We start from the raw sequence: 15,860 nt of genomic DNA on the forward strand, positions 1-15,860 counted from the left end.
AACATAATACCCAACTCTTGTTAAGAGGTGTTGTTAAGATCCATGTCACCCTGACAGCAATTTTTCTTTTAACACTGTTTAGAGGACAATTTTTCCGGACACTTAATCTTTAATCTGGACTTTAGGCGGAAATTATATATGTGAAATTTATTAAAAGAGGCAAGATGTTGAAAATAAAGCACCATTGTGTTGTTGACATTGGAATGTTCTCTGTATACCTACACAGTTTCATTATTAATATTCTGGCGAAATACACACCCACACTGCCTTTGTCACTTGCATATATATGGCTGGACCTGATGTAGCTCACTATCTGTTTATATATAAATTCTTTCCATGGCCTTTTGAAAATATGAAGAAGACAGGGCAGTTTCTCATTCCTTAGCATTTAGAGAATTCTAGACAAAGGAGCCAGGTGCTCCAAGGCTCATATATTTCCTTGAACTCCTAGCAGTTACATGAGGATGGGATTGTTAGGGAGAGTACAAATGATGCCAAGTTTCATGATGTTTCCAAGCAAAGGATAAACTTTTCAAGTGTGTTCTTAAAAGGTAGGAATAGACCAAAGGGTCATTCAAGAAATAAGAAAGCCAGACTCGGGCAGCTGACCTTGCATTCTTTGGCAAACAGGACTAGGACAGAGCAAGATATCAATCTGCAAATATTCGAAGATGTAAACATCACTGAATGAGAATTATTTGGCCTGGTAGGCATGGGTTTAGCAAGCATTCATACCCAGAAATGACACTGTTAACTGCTATCCAAACTGGAAACGGCATTAATAGAACCAAATGAGAAGAGATCATCCCTTGCTAGACATACAGATATTTCACTGGGACAAACCCTTAAGTTTGTTAAAAGAGAAGCATATTCTTGGGGCACTGGCCCTGTAGCCTAGTGGTTGGGTTTGGCATGCTCTGCTTCGGCTGCCTGGGTTTGGTTCCCAGGCGCAGAACTACACCACACATCAGTGGCCATGCTGTGGCAGTGACCCACATACAAAGTAGAGGAATATTGGCACAGATGTTGGCTCAGGGTGAACCTTCCTCAGCAACAAAAAAAAAGAGAAGAGAGAAGCATATTCTTGATGACGTTAATATCACTCTAGGTTCTAGGCTCACCACTAACCTGGTGTTCATCAGGTTTTAACTCGGGGCTTTTCAAATGGAAAAAGTGCACCATTAATTTCAGCACCCACATACTCTGCTGTGGGAAAAACAGAGCTTTGATAGCATCCTGCCCTTGGGCCTAGTTATGACCTACAGGTTTGGCCACAGTGCAAGGATCTACCTTTCACAATGTGAAATGAGAAACGTTCTAAATATTACCCAGGTCAATTTTCCATATATCACTGATAATTAGGTATGTATAAGTGTGGTTATTTGGTATTTTCACTTATCATTACTAGGGTTACTTAGAGGGCAGTCAGCAGCTAAAATTTGCATAAAGTAGTTCAACCACTGCTTCAGGAAACAAGTACTGAACTTTTATTATGCATGACACAGAGTGGAATTTATCATGAAGTTAATGGAACTCAAGCTTCAGACCTCCTCACATGCATCAGCCCTCTCCAAAGCTTCGTTCCCAATTTTGTAGTCATAATTTTGCATTCCCTTTCCTTGAAGAGGGCCTTCAAATTATATAATCTTCAAGCTCCATAAAATCTTGATCAGCTTCTGATGCTGACACTGGAGAAAACATACAAGAATTTCCTAGTTACCAGTCTGACACCAGGGCAACTTTGACTGAAATAGGATGTGGATTGAAACCCAAACCCAGCCATCTGGGTCCTTAGAACACCCTAAGAATTGGATCCCCTACCACAGGCTTCCTCCCCTGAGCTACCCACTTTGTACTCCATGGCCCCACATTGACGCTGAGGATTAGTCGGGTCTGTAATCCCAGGACATGGTCAGGCTCAGAATGTCATTTCCCTGAGCTCAGAACCCTGAATGGGGACATGAGTAGCCAACGCAGCCCTGTGGCTATTGTCCAGACTCCATGGAAGGGGCTGCTGGCTTTGTTTAACGTGGATCACTGCACATCTAGATTGCTCTGCATTTGAGCCGCAGGGTCCAGAACAAAATAGAACTGTGCTTATTCTGTTACTAATTCTTCCCATCTCCTCTAGGTCCTCAGTCGCCAGGTAGCATCGACACGCTCTTCCTCTTAATTGCCTCCTGCCACGTGTACCAAAAATCAATGCCTCGTCCTGGTGTATCTTCTGATACTGTGAGCATGATCACATAATCCTGATTCATCTTTGTATCATGATTAAAATATCTGGAATTTTGTGCAATAGAATTTTAGGTCTAGAAGCACAGACTATTCTGGAATTAGGCCACGTGTGAACTTCTAGAGTCAAAGTGGATTACAGTGACTACGGGTTATTGATCTCATCACCTGTTAAGGCACGATGCCCACTGAAGGGAATGCAGGTACACAGACTCCTCATGAGCTCTGGACCTTTCCTTATGAAAAGAACGGAAAAATTTTGGGCTAAAAAGCCCTGGGAACAGGGTAAGAATTTCATGTGGACTCCAGCCGCATGACACTGAGGGGGTGCCCACATCACCCTGTGCATTATCCCAGAGAGCATTTTGCAGAGGGGGCAACATTCATCAGATTCTACTTTCTTGCCTTGTCTTTATCAGGAACGTCTATTTGCTCATTTTTTTTCTTTCGTCTTGACAGAGTAACACTTAGCAAATAAAACTTCTTTCCCAGTATCTTTTTTTAAAGAATGTAAGTCATTTTGTCTCCTTCTGTGCCCTCAATTCTCCCTTTAAAGGTAGGGAAGCAGGCTTCCCTTAGTTCTTTTAGTAGAGGGAGGGGTTGGCACTTCTGGCCACACGGCTCCTTTACCTGTCTGTAAAACTGGCACCAGGAAGCTACCTGAGCAGCAGTAAAGAGCCAGGTGTGTTGGGTCAGATCTGACCCTTTCCGGGGCACTGCATCCTTGGGGGGCACAGAGAAAGGCCACCTTGGTTCACTTTGCTCCTCTGCTACCCCAGTACCCAGCCCGGCCACACCCCACCCTCTGACTGCACAAGAAGCCCCACTTCCAAGGTGGCTGTATGAGATGAAAGTGAAGGGCAGGAGAGAGAGAAGGATGGATAATAACCTCTGTCTGATATGCCTCTTGCATTTACCCACTAATAAGCAACAAACTCTTCTTTGCAAGCACAAAATCTAACATTATCTCTCACCCTAGCTTCCTGATTATTTTGGACTAGAGTTATTTTTACTTGAAAGAAGAAATAAAACAACAAATTTGGAGATACCCCATTTACTCCAGTGTGAAGGGCTTGCATTGTTGCAGGAGAAAAGATGGCAGCTAAAGTACTTATACATTAAAGACTGAAGGAAACGATTAGGGAGGTATATATGCTTTAAACAATCATCCCAGGGGCTAGTCATCTGCAGCCGGCCAATGCTCACGGCTCATTCTCTGGACTGTGATGTTGGTTCTAAGATTCTGATGCATTCACTAGGTAAATACACTCTACAGACAGCTCTGAACTCAATGTATGCAAGGAAGTCAGTGGGCTGCTTTGTGTCTCTGACAGATGAGAGGGGGTGCGGCAGGAAAGGATATTTCAAGTCCTTGACTTTCACTGATTAAGTCTGAAAAAGTTTGCCTCTGTTCAGTGCCTCAAGCTATATATTGTTGGTTTTTCTTGTACCAAGCATGTCGCTGCCATTCAGGTGTATAATTATACACACACACACCCCAAAACAAGAAAGTGCAGCCCTTTCAAGCTTTCCTCCACACAAGGGCAGAGCGAGAGCGTGCTGAGTCCTGCGTGAAGGAGCCAACAGACCTGCCTTTCTTGGCTCTCCGGGGCTGCCAGCGTGGGAAGCCTGGGGTCTCACTCTCTCTCTCTCCGCCCCAAATAGGGGCTGTCTGCGCTGGTTCTAAGTGTGAGGAGAGGAAATTGGGGAAATAGCACTTTCTATAAAATGACCACAACTGTTGGTGAGAGGAAGGAGTGATAAGAGGGCGGGGGGACTTTAAAACTGTATTTTCCTTAAGCAACCAGAATCACACGATTCAACTAAGTCTATTTCTATAAAACCCTCAAACTACTTATACATTTATTGAATTCAGTGAAGGAATGTCATTTTCGTGATTTGATTAGCATTTCTGAGATGCGACTTCTGGCCATTTGGTTCCACTCTTCCATCCTCCAACCTTTTGTGAAGACTCGCCATGTGACTTCTGGGTGGCTCCCTGGACGGTTATTTATTATATTTATAGCTAGAGAAGGAGGAAATCTGCTAAAAAATAAAACCCAGGGAATGAACAGTGCTGAGGAGAGCTGTGTGTGAGGTAAGTGTTTAATTGTTCAACTGGAAGTCTCCTGACATTAGGGTTTTCATAAAATGAAGGTTTTTAAAAATGCATTCTAGTTGTATTCGACTCTTTCCTTTTGATTCTTAAGACAAGTTTAAATTGAGATAATTTATCACCTACAGCCATCGTTGATCATTACGTATTTGTTTAAACATTCACGAGAGGACAAAACAGGATAGGATCTGATCTGGGGTAACAGTTGAGTGTGTGTATGTGAGTGTGATTCTGAGTTTCAAGAAAAGAACTTTAAGAATCACTTGTAATTTTTTTCAAAATCCTTCCTTTAGGTAAAAAAAAAAAAAGATTAAGATATTTTCCGATAAGAAGAAATAAATCTAAATGCTCGAATCGAGGGGGACAAATTTGGTCTTTAATTTTCCCAAGTTAAATATGCCATTGGTTGTAAGTTTCTGAACCTGTGACTTAAAGAAATTGTGAGGTGAAGAAATATCTATGGAACAACAAATTCTTATTTCCTCAGGCAACTAAATGCGGAAGTGCAGACAGGAGATAAAAAAACTAGTTTCACAGAAGCAATGCGGAAATTTCACGCAACGTAACAATTATTAGCTGAGAATAGTCTCAACTCACACAAAATTATACACAGATTATAAAACGCATTATCTACGGGTCGTGAACAAGATTCATAATGTTTCCAAAGTCAGAATTGTTTACATTCTTTATACCTACCACGGAAACTTACGTCACTTTTTTTCTCATAAGGCTAGGTAGCAGATTTTAAAATATTCCGGTGAGGTTTCGCCTTACAGCAACCTAAGCTGATTTCTCCACTGACAAAGAAAAATAATTGCCTGAGAACGACCCAAAGAAATATATATAATCGGAGAAAATCGATAACAAACTTGCTCTAACAAACACTATGAGAGAAAAACACTTGCGAAAAAGAAGTTGGAGTAATTCTTCTCCCCCGATCTAGATCACTTATACCCACAGCAAACAAGACAACATCTGGAGATTGTTTCACAGGCAAGAATAAAGCACTTTTTTTTGCCCCATCATTAAGTAAAAACCCGTTTTCCACATGCAAACAGCACTTGTAAATTCCCCCAGATAAGCTTGGATGTCTTGAATGATTTAAGTAAGTTCTAAAAGAATCGCAACTTTTTCATTACCTTTAGAAGTAAAGTTTTTCAGAAATATCTCCAGCATGCTGCGTGCTCCAGTATTAACAGAAGCGCGTCCCTCTTACCTGCAGAGACGGATGAATGCAGACTCCTGGCTAGATGGGAAGTTATGACAAGGCAAAGAAGTGATCAGTCGATGCAGGTTGTCTTGGGAAAGAGACGTGTTTAGGTTCTCTCAAAACGAAGCAAACTCTCTTTGCTGCTCGCTGTCAGTCAAAAACAAGTCGGTACAAGTTTGAGTGGGATTTACCTGAAGGAACTGAAGAGAGAAAGAAAGAGATTGGGAGAGATTGGGCAGAGAGAGGGAGGGACAGGGAAGCAGAGAAGAAAGGAGAGAAAGTGAGAGAGAGAGAGAGGGAGAAACAGAGAGAGAGAGAGAGAAAGAGAGAGAAGGAATCTAAGAAAAGAGTCCATGAAGTCAGTGGTATGTCTTAAGGAAATCTACAGACCAGCAAGCGATTCTAATGGAATACCCAGTCCTGAGCTCTGCAAACACCTGTATAAAAGAAAACTAATGCCCTTTTAAAGAATGCCAGTTAATCTTTGAAGAAACCTTGGCCGCTCTTATCAAAGCCTGTTTTAAGGTCCCTTTGTCTAAATAAACTATAAATAAATAACTAGATTATCTTTTCTGACAAGCTCTCCTTTACCCCATGTTCTTTCAAGGTCTTCCCTCTCCACACTCCAGATGAATATTAACAAAAATCCTGCTTCCCGGGGCAAATCAGGGTGAACCCATACAGACGATACATATATCAAATATACATAAGCAAAATGTCACAGAGGGAAACTGTGTTTTTGGCTCAATCTCCTTATGGCCAGGTTGATTTTTCCTATAACCTCTGTTTTGCCTGAAAAAAACTAAAGAAGTTGGGTAGACATGGGTAAAATGGGGTTCTTCTGGATCATGGAACCTGGGATTGAGGTTCCATGTGGGGATCTGGTTTCCAGCGTCTGTGCCCAGAGTCCGGCACTTTTATGAGAAATGGTAAGGATGCCATCCTTGTAGCAGAAGTCTAAGGGGCGTGTCAGTCTCTGGAAAGGGAGGCAGTGAGCTTCTTTCTGGAATGCAGTTGTGTGTCCTTCCTGCACCAAGCAGTTTCTTGCAGCCATCACGTCAGAGGAGGCCAGTCCAAGGCCCGGGTGGGTCACCAGCCTTCCCATGGCCAGAGTGCATGGGGACCCTGGTAAATCCTAAGAGAGATGGTGACCTTCCCACAGGTGCTTTCCCCAGTGAAATCCCCCACACTGGTCCAAAGGCAATGCTAAGGGAAGCAAATGCTCTCTGTCACAAAGGAGGCGATGACATGCTCACATGTCCTCTGTGCAGGCACTGTGGCAGAGCCAAGGAACTGCAGCTGCTTTAAATCGGAGGGAGCAGAGAGTGACTTGGTTTGTTGGAAGCAAATGATACCTCCCCCCCCACTGGGTTCCGGGTTCCGCATTGCTGTGTCTCCCACTGCTTCACCCTGCGTGCCGCTGCTGCTGCGCTGGGGACTTGAACTAAGGAGGGGCAGGAAGGGGCAGCGTGTCATTCCGCGTTTTGGGGGAAAGGTCTGAGACCTCTCCATTTCATCCTCCCCTCCCCCTCACTCAAAGCCTGGGCATGAGTCATTCCCCTTCCCAATTTCCCACTGGGGAAACAGGGACTCCTTCCCTGTTGTCCTTCTCTTTCCCTTGAAGCAAAGGTTTCCTCTTCAGCCTGGGCAAGTATGGTGGTCCCTGAGAGAAGACGCTGGACTCCCAGGGGCTCAAGGCTTGACAGAACGAAGAAGCCACACAAGGTTCAGACATCTTAAAGCTGTTGGTCTTTCTCCAGAACCGTAAAATCAGATAGACCTCATAGGAGGATATTATACAAGTCCCGTATAGAACAGGTAAACACAGAGGTGTAGAAAAACAAAAAAGGGAAAATCCAGCATTCTAGATCTGACCATGTCCTACCTCAGGTAATTTTCACAGGCTGTTCCCTCTGCCTGGAATATTCTCCCTCAGATCCACCAACCCCTCATCACCATTCAGCTCTTAGCCCAAATGGTACCTCTTCAGGGACATCATTTTTAAGGTCTTCATCTCATAAGGTCCCAATCTAACTCTGTACCTCAATATTCCCTTTTAGTGTGAAGGCCGCTTCACACTGTCTAAATTGCCCTAACTCTTTATCATCTACCGTCAATGTTCCATTTCAGAGATCGACCATGCTGTCTTGTTCACTAAGTGACCCTTGAGGGACACCTGGCACGTCATAGTCCCTCAAAAAAATACTTGTCAAGTTGATTGACACAAGATTATAAATGGAGGTCATGACTTGTCATGATTGAACTTACTTCTTATCTCCTTATCTTTAATGAATATTTCTAGTGTCAGCTTTAATTAGTAAACTAATATTTGAATACTCTTTCTCAATTTATAAAGCTCTTTCAGAAACATTTTTAATTCGATGCTCAGACCAAAAAAGACATGATTAGTTGTATTTTAAGCGTGAGGAAGTGGAGGCCAGAGAGGGTAAATGATTTGCTCAAAGTCACAGAGCTAGAAAGAGGTGGGTTGAGGTTCAAAACAGCCCTTCTCACTCCCAGTCCATGCATTTTTCATTAGGCTACATTTTTCTCAAATTAGGCTATTGTGGGCATACATATGCATGTGTAGATTCCTTTGAGTATCAAGTAATACACTACATGAATTATAACTATAGTCTAATACTCTGGCAAGTTTTAGTTCTTGCAGAACCATACATGGTAGAGCTCATATTCATTCATAACACAGACAAAAATATTGAAAGAAGAAAATGACTCCAAAGTAGTATGAATATGTGAAATAACTTAAATGTTAAGATAATATACTTCATTTTGTTGATGTTTACCTGTTTTCATTCTTTTTCATTTGGGGATATTTCAACAATTAGATCTTGAAGCTGCAGATCTGACAGAATTTACAAAAGGAGGTGAGGCATTATAAATTAAAGTGTTGAGAGGTGAGTGGGAAAATTCTAGGATAAGCATCTATGAGATTTCTGTCACAGGGAACAGACTTGATCTGGCATGTTTTAATAATTGAATGATCTAAGTATTTCTGGAAATTTTTGACGCTAAGTGAGGGAATAGGACAAACTATTAATCTTGACAAAAAACATTTTGTGTCACTGAATCTCCCTCTCACCCAGTGAGTAAAATTTGCTTCACAGCCTGGTTCTAAGGAGTAGGGTCTGGGGCCGGCCCCGTGGCCTAGCGATTAGGTGCCCGTGCTCCACTACTGGCTGCCCGGGTTCGGATCCCGGGCGTGCACCGACGCACCACTTCTCCGGCCATGCTGGGGCTGTGTCCCACATACAGCAACTAGAAGGATGTGCAGCTATGACATACAACTATCCACTGGGGCTTTGGGGGAAAAATAAATAAGTAAAATTAAAAAAAATAAGAAAAAGGAGTAGGGTCTGGAATCTACCATATAAGATTACTTCCAATAACACAGCTAATCATTTGGTAATTGAAGATGGTCAATGTTATTGATCTTTTAGCTTCAAATGAAAAAACAAACATGGATCACTATTTAGTAAATAATCTTTCTTTCCCTCTTTCTTTCTTTGCCCAGTTAATTGAAAGCAAGACTCTTACATGTGTCAGATTTGAATAGAACTTACATCTGAAGTCTGGATTCTTATCCAAAGTTCTAAAAAGAGATCTGAAAACTGGGCCGACAAGACCATAAGAACCAGCTTTTTCAAGAGAGCTTTTTCCCAAGAATAATTTCCAAAAAAGAAAAAAAAAAAAATACCGTAGTGCTTCCAATTCTTATCTTGGCTTGAATTGAGACATGAAAGACCTTGAAGTGTGATGAGAGGAAAAAAAAACAGTTTTACCTCTGAACAGATCTATTTAAGTTGAGTTAGATATGGAACATTTATGGAGGGTTATGTCAGTTTTTGAAACTTCATCAAAGCCTCCTATGACCCCGCTGGCTGAAAGCATCCTCCACAGGCTAGGCAGGATTCAGTCAGTTGTCTCCAGTTTGCTCCCACAGTTCCTGTCCCAGAGGCATGTAGAATGTCCCCTTGGAATGTGGGGGAGGTGGAGAATGCAGGATGCCCATTCCAAGCCCGTCAAGACTGAAAGCCAGAGGTGGGCACCTGCTTACCTTTGGCCTTTCCAACAAGAAGCTTGTCTTAGGGAGCCACAAAGTTGAAATCTTGTCTTGGGGTAGGCTCTCTAGAAGCAGATGCTGAGACAAGGATGCATGTGCAATTTATTAAAGAAGAGCTCCTGGGAGGAATCCGAAGGAGAGAGGGGGGAGCAAGTCAGATGAAGGAGAAAGTCAAGTGAGAGTGCGATTTTGGGCCAAGGCCAGTTCTCTGCCTGATTGTGGAGGGCGTTATGGAGTGAAAATAGCATCTTAACTAAGGGAGCTGGGCCTTCATGCTCCACTCCAGCCCACCTTTGCTAAGAGTAGAAGGGGTGATGGGGATGCAACCTTCCAAGGGCTCTGGCTTTCTGCATCTGCAAAGAAGTGGCTCCCATAGCCCAAGACCCAAAGATAGTCTTATGGAGATGGTAGTAGGGGCTGCAGACCATCAGAAGTAAAACACAGAAGCATAGGAATGGGCATACAGAAGCAGTGAAGGGGATCCAAGGGGATCTGGGCAGACCACCAACAGCATTGGCTACAATTGCTAATTCTGTGAATGCTGGAATGATTCCCTTCCATTGGTACAGGTACTCCCCCTTATCATGGCCCCCTCACTCCCCCAGCATCCTTCACCCTCCTCCTCCACTACATCAGGTTCCCAATCAAAATGAAATTGGGAATCACAGCACTAAAATTTGGGATTCAATTTAAGATGCACACAGTCTTGTTGTACACAGGATCAATTCCTCAAAGTGCCAGGGAGGATCCCAGAAAAGCCTTCTAGCACTAAATGGAACCCTTTGTTATTGATATCATGTCAGTGTAATTTGATTAGTAACTAAATTGTGTGCCTTCCCTTTGCTGGGTTATAAGGACTGCACAGTCCCTGTGCTAGAGTAAATTACATTTCAGCAGAAAGGTGGGCAAATAGTTGACCATGATTCGGTATGATAAGTGCTATGTGATCAAAATATTCCAGAAGCCCACAGGAAGGGCAATAAACTCTGCTTGGGAGTTTGAAGGTGAGCTTCCAGAGGAGGGAACAATTGAGTTTAACCGACAAGATTTCCATAAGTAGAGACAAAGAAAGAAAAGGAACAGAACAAATGGTAAATATTAAAAGAGCCAAGTGATCTGATCTCTGGGACAGCTCAACACTGTAGCTCTAACTTTAGCTTCACAGAGTTTAGAGGGCAAGAATCACAAGAAAAAATGGATTTGTTTATAGAATCATTAAATGTGCTTTATTAAGTATGAAAGAATATTGGTCAAATTTGCCTTAGTATGACCTCATGGGACAGAAAGTTACCCTTCTTTTAATAACATCAGAAGGATAAAGGTCATATTTTATTTATTAACATTAAAATTTTGTTAATAGTATTAATTTTTTAAACAGAGAAATTGGAGCTCAAATTTTTTCTCTCCCGTTCCTACCTTCCATTCGGATGTTTAAGTCACCAAACAGAAACGAGCTTGCCCAGAACCAACCCTGCAAATCCCTTTTTATTAAGGCAGCTCCCCACCTCTCCACGCCATTCCCACTCTCTCCCCTTTGCAGTCTCACCACTCCCATCCAACAGCTTTCCCCCATTCCACCTGTCCTTTTCATGGCTTGGCTCCGAGGGAAAGGGAAACTTTCACTAGGAGTTACGTTCCAGAAAGGAAGCAAGGAGGAGACTCACAGAGACTTAGTGAGAGCTTGAAGGAACCTAGAGATCATCCTGTCCAGTTTTGTAATGTTTCTAGTGACTTTCATGGTGTTCCCAGAGCCTGGAACCCAGGATCTGTATCTATCCCTCATTGAAGGTTCTCATACACTGCTATGCTAAATTAGTCCCTACATTTATACATGTTTGTACCCACATAGGTTACTCAAGTGGCAGAAACCTACATAAAGTTTGTATTGGTGTAAAAAGAGCTGTGGGTATCGTTTTGGGGCTGTTAGGATGGGACAACATGCTGCTTGACATACTGTCTCCCCTAGACTTGGCTGATGGTCTTGGAGGCTTAAGCCAATGGAGTTTTAGTGTAACAAAAAGACTCAGGCACGAGAACTCTCCTAGTGGATACTACACAACATTAGGCCAGAAACAGAACAGTGTCCCCAGGCACTTAACTCATCATGGAAGCAGATGCCAGCCCCTGTCCCCAGAGCTCATCCTTTGCTTTTGGTGCTTCAGTGACTTATCATTGAAGATACTTGGAACATCTCTGAAAAATATAAGGGCTCACTCCCAGAACAGTTTCATTTGCCTTTTGAGGATGGCGACCAGTTCTAGCATTTTCTCCTTTGCTCCTCCTTCCTGTAGCATCCATATGGCCAAAGAAGATTCCTGCCCCATTAACTTCTTCCTGCTCTCAGTTTGCCTCAACCCAGAACTCATATGCTACTTAATTCTTTTTCCTAACTGAAAGTTCTGACGGTTGGGAAGCAGATGTGTAAGTGTGTGGCCCTCTTCTGTTGAATACAGAATCATGACCACATGCCAAGTTTGGGGGCATTATTTAGGGTGAGGAATATGGTTGTGTTGTGCTCTGTGAAAGACGTGGGAGATTTTAAATTATCAACAACAGCAAAAAATTCTGAAAAGGAACTTAAGAAACCCACTACCCGGGTGATAAGGGCTAGCATTGAACAAATAAGGCCAAGTAAAGATCTTCCCGTGAACCTAAGAGAAAAGCTGGCCTTGTGGGTGAGCTGGCTTTTAAGTTTCCTAGACCTTGTGACAAGGCCTGTTACTTCTTTTGGGCTGAAGGAAGACATCTTGCAAAGAAAAGGTGAACGGCCCTTGCTGAATTCCTTAAAAGTCCATATGTTCTTGAACTTGTTTCCATCTACTGGTTTTTAAACCGGGTCCCACAGGACAAAGACCTCACAGACACGAACACTCCAAGTAGCAGATCGTCTGCCTATGAACTCTTCTGGCAGATCTCCAATTATTTGTCTCCTCTTATCCCTTGGGGTTCTCAGGGAAGAAGCACATGGGAGTGAGAGCAACCTCCAGTCTCCCATTGGAGGTTTCTCTATCTTTCCACCACCATTCCCTACAAAAGGAATTCCTCCTCAGGAAAACACTGTGGCTGTTTTTGGGTTTTCTCACATTCTTATTTAATGGGATGGTACAAAAATTACCCCAAAATGCAAAAGTTACTTAATAGAAATATTACCTCCAAGTTATTCCCCTGTTGGGGGACAACCATCCTGGTTTTCCCATGACAGTCCCAGTTTTAGCACTGAAAGTCTCATGTCCTGGGACATCCCTTGGTCCCAGACAAACCACAATGTTTGGTCACCCTGTTTCCCTGTAGGTCCTTGTTCTTTTGTAGTCATCTGTCAAATTTTAACACTTAAAAAAATTTTTAAAGTGTTAATACAGGCACGATATCCTAATTTGTTAGCACCAACTGGACGTTTGCTAGGGCATATGTAAAATCTAATTTTGTCAAATGGAAAAAAAAGTATACTTAAAAAGTTAGATGCAGGAACTGCCCAACACTCCACATGGAGGCTGGCCCCCTTCCTTTAAACCTCCACTGGAGTTAGCAGGTGATTCTGGGTTCCGCCAACAGCATGGCTTGCAAGGCACCACTGACATTAAGCCAACACTGATCTGGTTTCCCCTCACCTTATTCAAATTGGACTTTGTTGTTTTAGCTGTTTTTGGTGCCACCTTACACCGCAAGTTAAATACACATCATTTGTTCCTGGTTCACTTCAGGCCCACTATTTTTTTTTTTTTTTTTTTTTTTTGGTGAGGAAGATCAGCCCTGAGCTAACATCCATGCTAATCCTCCTCTTTTTTCTGAGGAAGGCTGGCTCTGAGCTAACATCTATTGCCAATCCTCCTCCTTTTTTTTCCCCCCAAAGCCCCAGTAGATAGTTGTATGTCATAGCTGCACATCCTTCTAGTTGCTGTATGCGGGACGCGGCCTCAGCATGGCCGGAGAAACGGTGCATCGGTGCGCGCCCAGGATCCAAACCCGGGCCGCCAGTAGCGGAGCACGCGCACTTAACCGCTAAGCCACAGGGCCAGCCCTCAGACCCACTTTTACCAAGTGAACTGTTCTGTGGCAATTCCCATCAATGAAAGGTATATGGTAATGACTGTTTTTCACCACTGACAACATCGGCTGGTAAATAGAAAAGCAACGTCTACAGGGTAGGATTTCCATCTTCAGACCACCCAGATGATCCCACCTTCCTTTCAAATCTAAACCATGTCATTCATCTGGCAATGTGTTACCTGCTGGCTTGTATCAACTCACCTCTTCTATTGTTGTCTTATTGTTGTTTAAGTCTGAACCAAATATACAGATAAACTTCTAGGCCAGACAGCGAGATATCTGTGGCCATGGCCCCTGTCTCCACCAGATGGCCAAACACACTATTTTGCATGCAGTAAATTGAGTTTGAGGCCAAAACTCCAAGAGCCACCTTTAGAATATTTAAAATAGAACGGTACAGAAAATGCTATTATCACCCAGAATGATTTCAATGATCAATTGGGGAAGATAAAGGTAGTGAATCATTCTACGTTATCCCTTCTTTTCGTAGTTTAGAGACTGGTCCTTGCTTAGTAATAAACCACATATTTCAGGTTAAAAAAAATCACTGAGTCGATGGGGTATCTTTCTTCTTGGGTTGGCAATATCAATGGGTGGACAACGTGTTTGATTCTATCTGCTGGATGCAGACAATATCCTCCATCACCAAGTTCCACCAAACTGTCCCTCTCTACAGGCCTCACTTGTTCTGACATTTCTTGCCATGCAATTTTGATTCCTGAGCACAGGTAGGGCCTTTTTCCCACTTTTCCCAAGTTCAGTCCCTGGCCTCTGGCACCGCCCACTGGGTGCACATTGTGTGTTTTCTGTACCTTTATTTGGTTTAGCAATTAGTGATATTAGTACACTGTAACTCCCTCATTGGTGATGTCCTGAATCACTTCCTCATGAATCCGTATAGTTTCTATCTCTGATAACCACATAGAAGAATGTCATCAAAACCCCAAGTCTGTAGCAAAACCCCTATTCCTGCATAGCATAAATGCGAGAGAGCCTAGGAGAATTCTCAGGACTCATCTTAGATATTTATTATTAGTAGAACTGGATAAACAACTAGATTTTCTACTTTGGGATCATTCCCATTGCAAAACTGTACCTTTTTGCCAAATATTCTAGTTATTGTGGAAAAACTGAGCAACGCAAATTGGCTAAATTGTGTAAAGTGAAAGATCCCAGCTGAGTTGTCATAAACTTGAAAGGACTTCACACTGAAGATGGAATATAAGCATAGAAAGAAAGTGTTGGACACTCTTAAAATCTCAGGTATAAACTCCATCTAGGCCTTGTCGACCTCAGCAAAGGGTAGGTGCTAATTAGGCAAACACTGCCTGGGGAAGTTGCAGCGTTACCCAAAGCTACACAAATTTATTAAACAAAAAACAGACTCAAAGGGAAAGCTGTTCATGATCATTCTTGCTCTAGCATCTCGCGTCCCCTTATCTAGTACACGTGTAGAGACTGCTGAGTCACCAGCAGAACAAAGAGATGGTAAAGAATGCCAGTAAAAGGATATTTTTTCTTATTGTTCTCCTCTTTGATGGTCCAACCTAAACAACAGAAGCTGGATAATTATGAGGCAAGTGTAGGCTCCTGAAACCAAAGTCATACAGCCCTCAACTTCTTTGATGTTTGATAACAGCTCTACAGACTAGAAATGGAGCGACTGGATTTTCTTTACTCCCTCATTAAGAAATATTCCTGGGGTTATTTCACCTTCATGCATTTATTCTTCATCTCATGCTGGGGAATATTTTCTGTCCCTGTCATTTGTGCTGTCCCACTAGCTTTGGTTTGCCATTTTGGCCTCTTCAACTTAGAGTGAGCGTAGACATATGACTTGCTCTACTTCAAATTACTTTCACTGGGGAACTTCTACTGATCACTGAAAACTTGCCAGAGCTCACTTCCCTCCTGAAATCTGTGTGTACTTAATAGGTAACAATGATCCCAAAGGCACAGCATTTTGGTTTATCAGTCAGTAAATAACACTCATCACCCAATGAAGGATGCACACCAACAAGAGCTTTTAGATTATCAGCTTAGACTCATGGTGATCTCTTGGGCAAAATCGTTATGTTTTTCAAATTGCTTAATGGTATATCTTATGCTGCTAGTCAATTCTTACTTTACAGCGTGGAGAACAACAGAAAAATTAAACCTAAAATGTAATC

The 15,860-nt window shown here is 42.5% G+C and overlaps 1 protein-coding gene across 3 annotated transcripts in view; it reads right to left on the reverse strand.

Moving 5' to 3' along the window:
• The window catches only part of KCNJ15 (potassium inwardly rectifying channel subfamily J member 15), a 45,747-nt gene extending 39,825 nt beyond the window's left edge, over positions 1 to 5,922 (reverse strand). The window contains exons 1-2 of one of the 3 annotated variants that reach the window (XR_015548707.1): positions 5,491 to 5,922; positions 1,465 to 1,688 (exon numbers count right to left, since the gene is read on the reverse strand). The gene's annotated coding sequence lies outside the window, so the exon portion shown is untranslated. Of the gene's footprint in view, positions 1 to 1,464; positions 1,689 to 5,490 lie in introns of those variants that run through there. The other 2 variants (XM_087418079.1, XM_087418078.1) reach the window with 2 other exon arrangements.
• Between the last annotated feature and the right edge of the window lie 9,938 nt (positions 5,923 to 15,860).

This window comes from Ceratotherium simum, chromosome 27 (assembly GCF_057802395.1).
Source record: "Ceratotherium simum simum isolate JZ-2026a chromosome 27, ASM5780239v1, whole genome shotgun sequence".
In the NCBI taxonomy this organism is placed as follows: domain Eukaryota; kingdom Metazoa; phylum Chordata; class Mammalia; order Perissodactyla; family Rhinocerotidae; genus Ceratotherium; species Ceratotherium simum.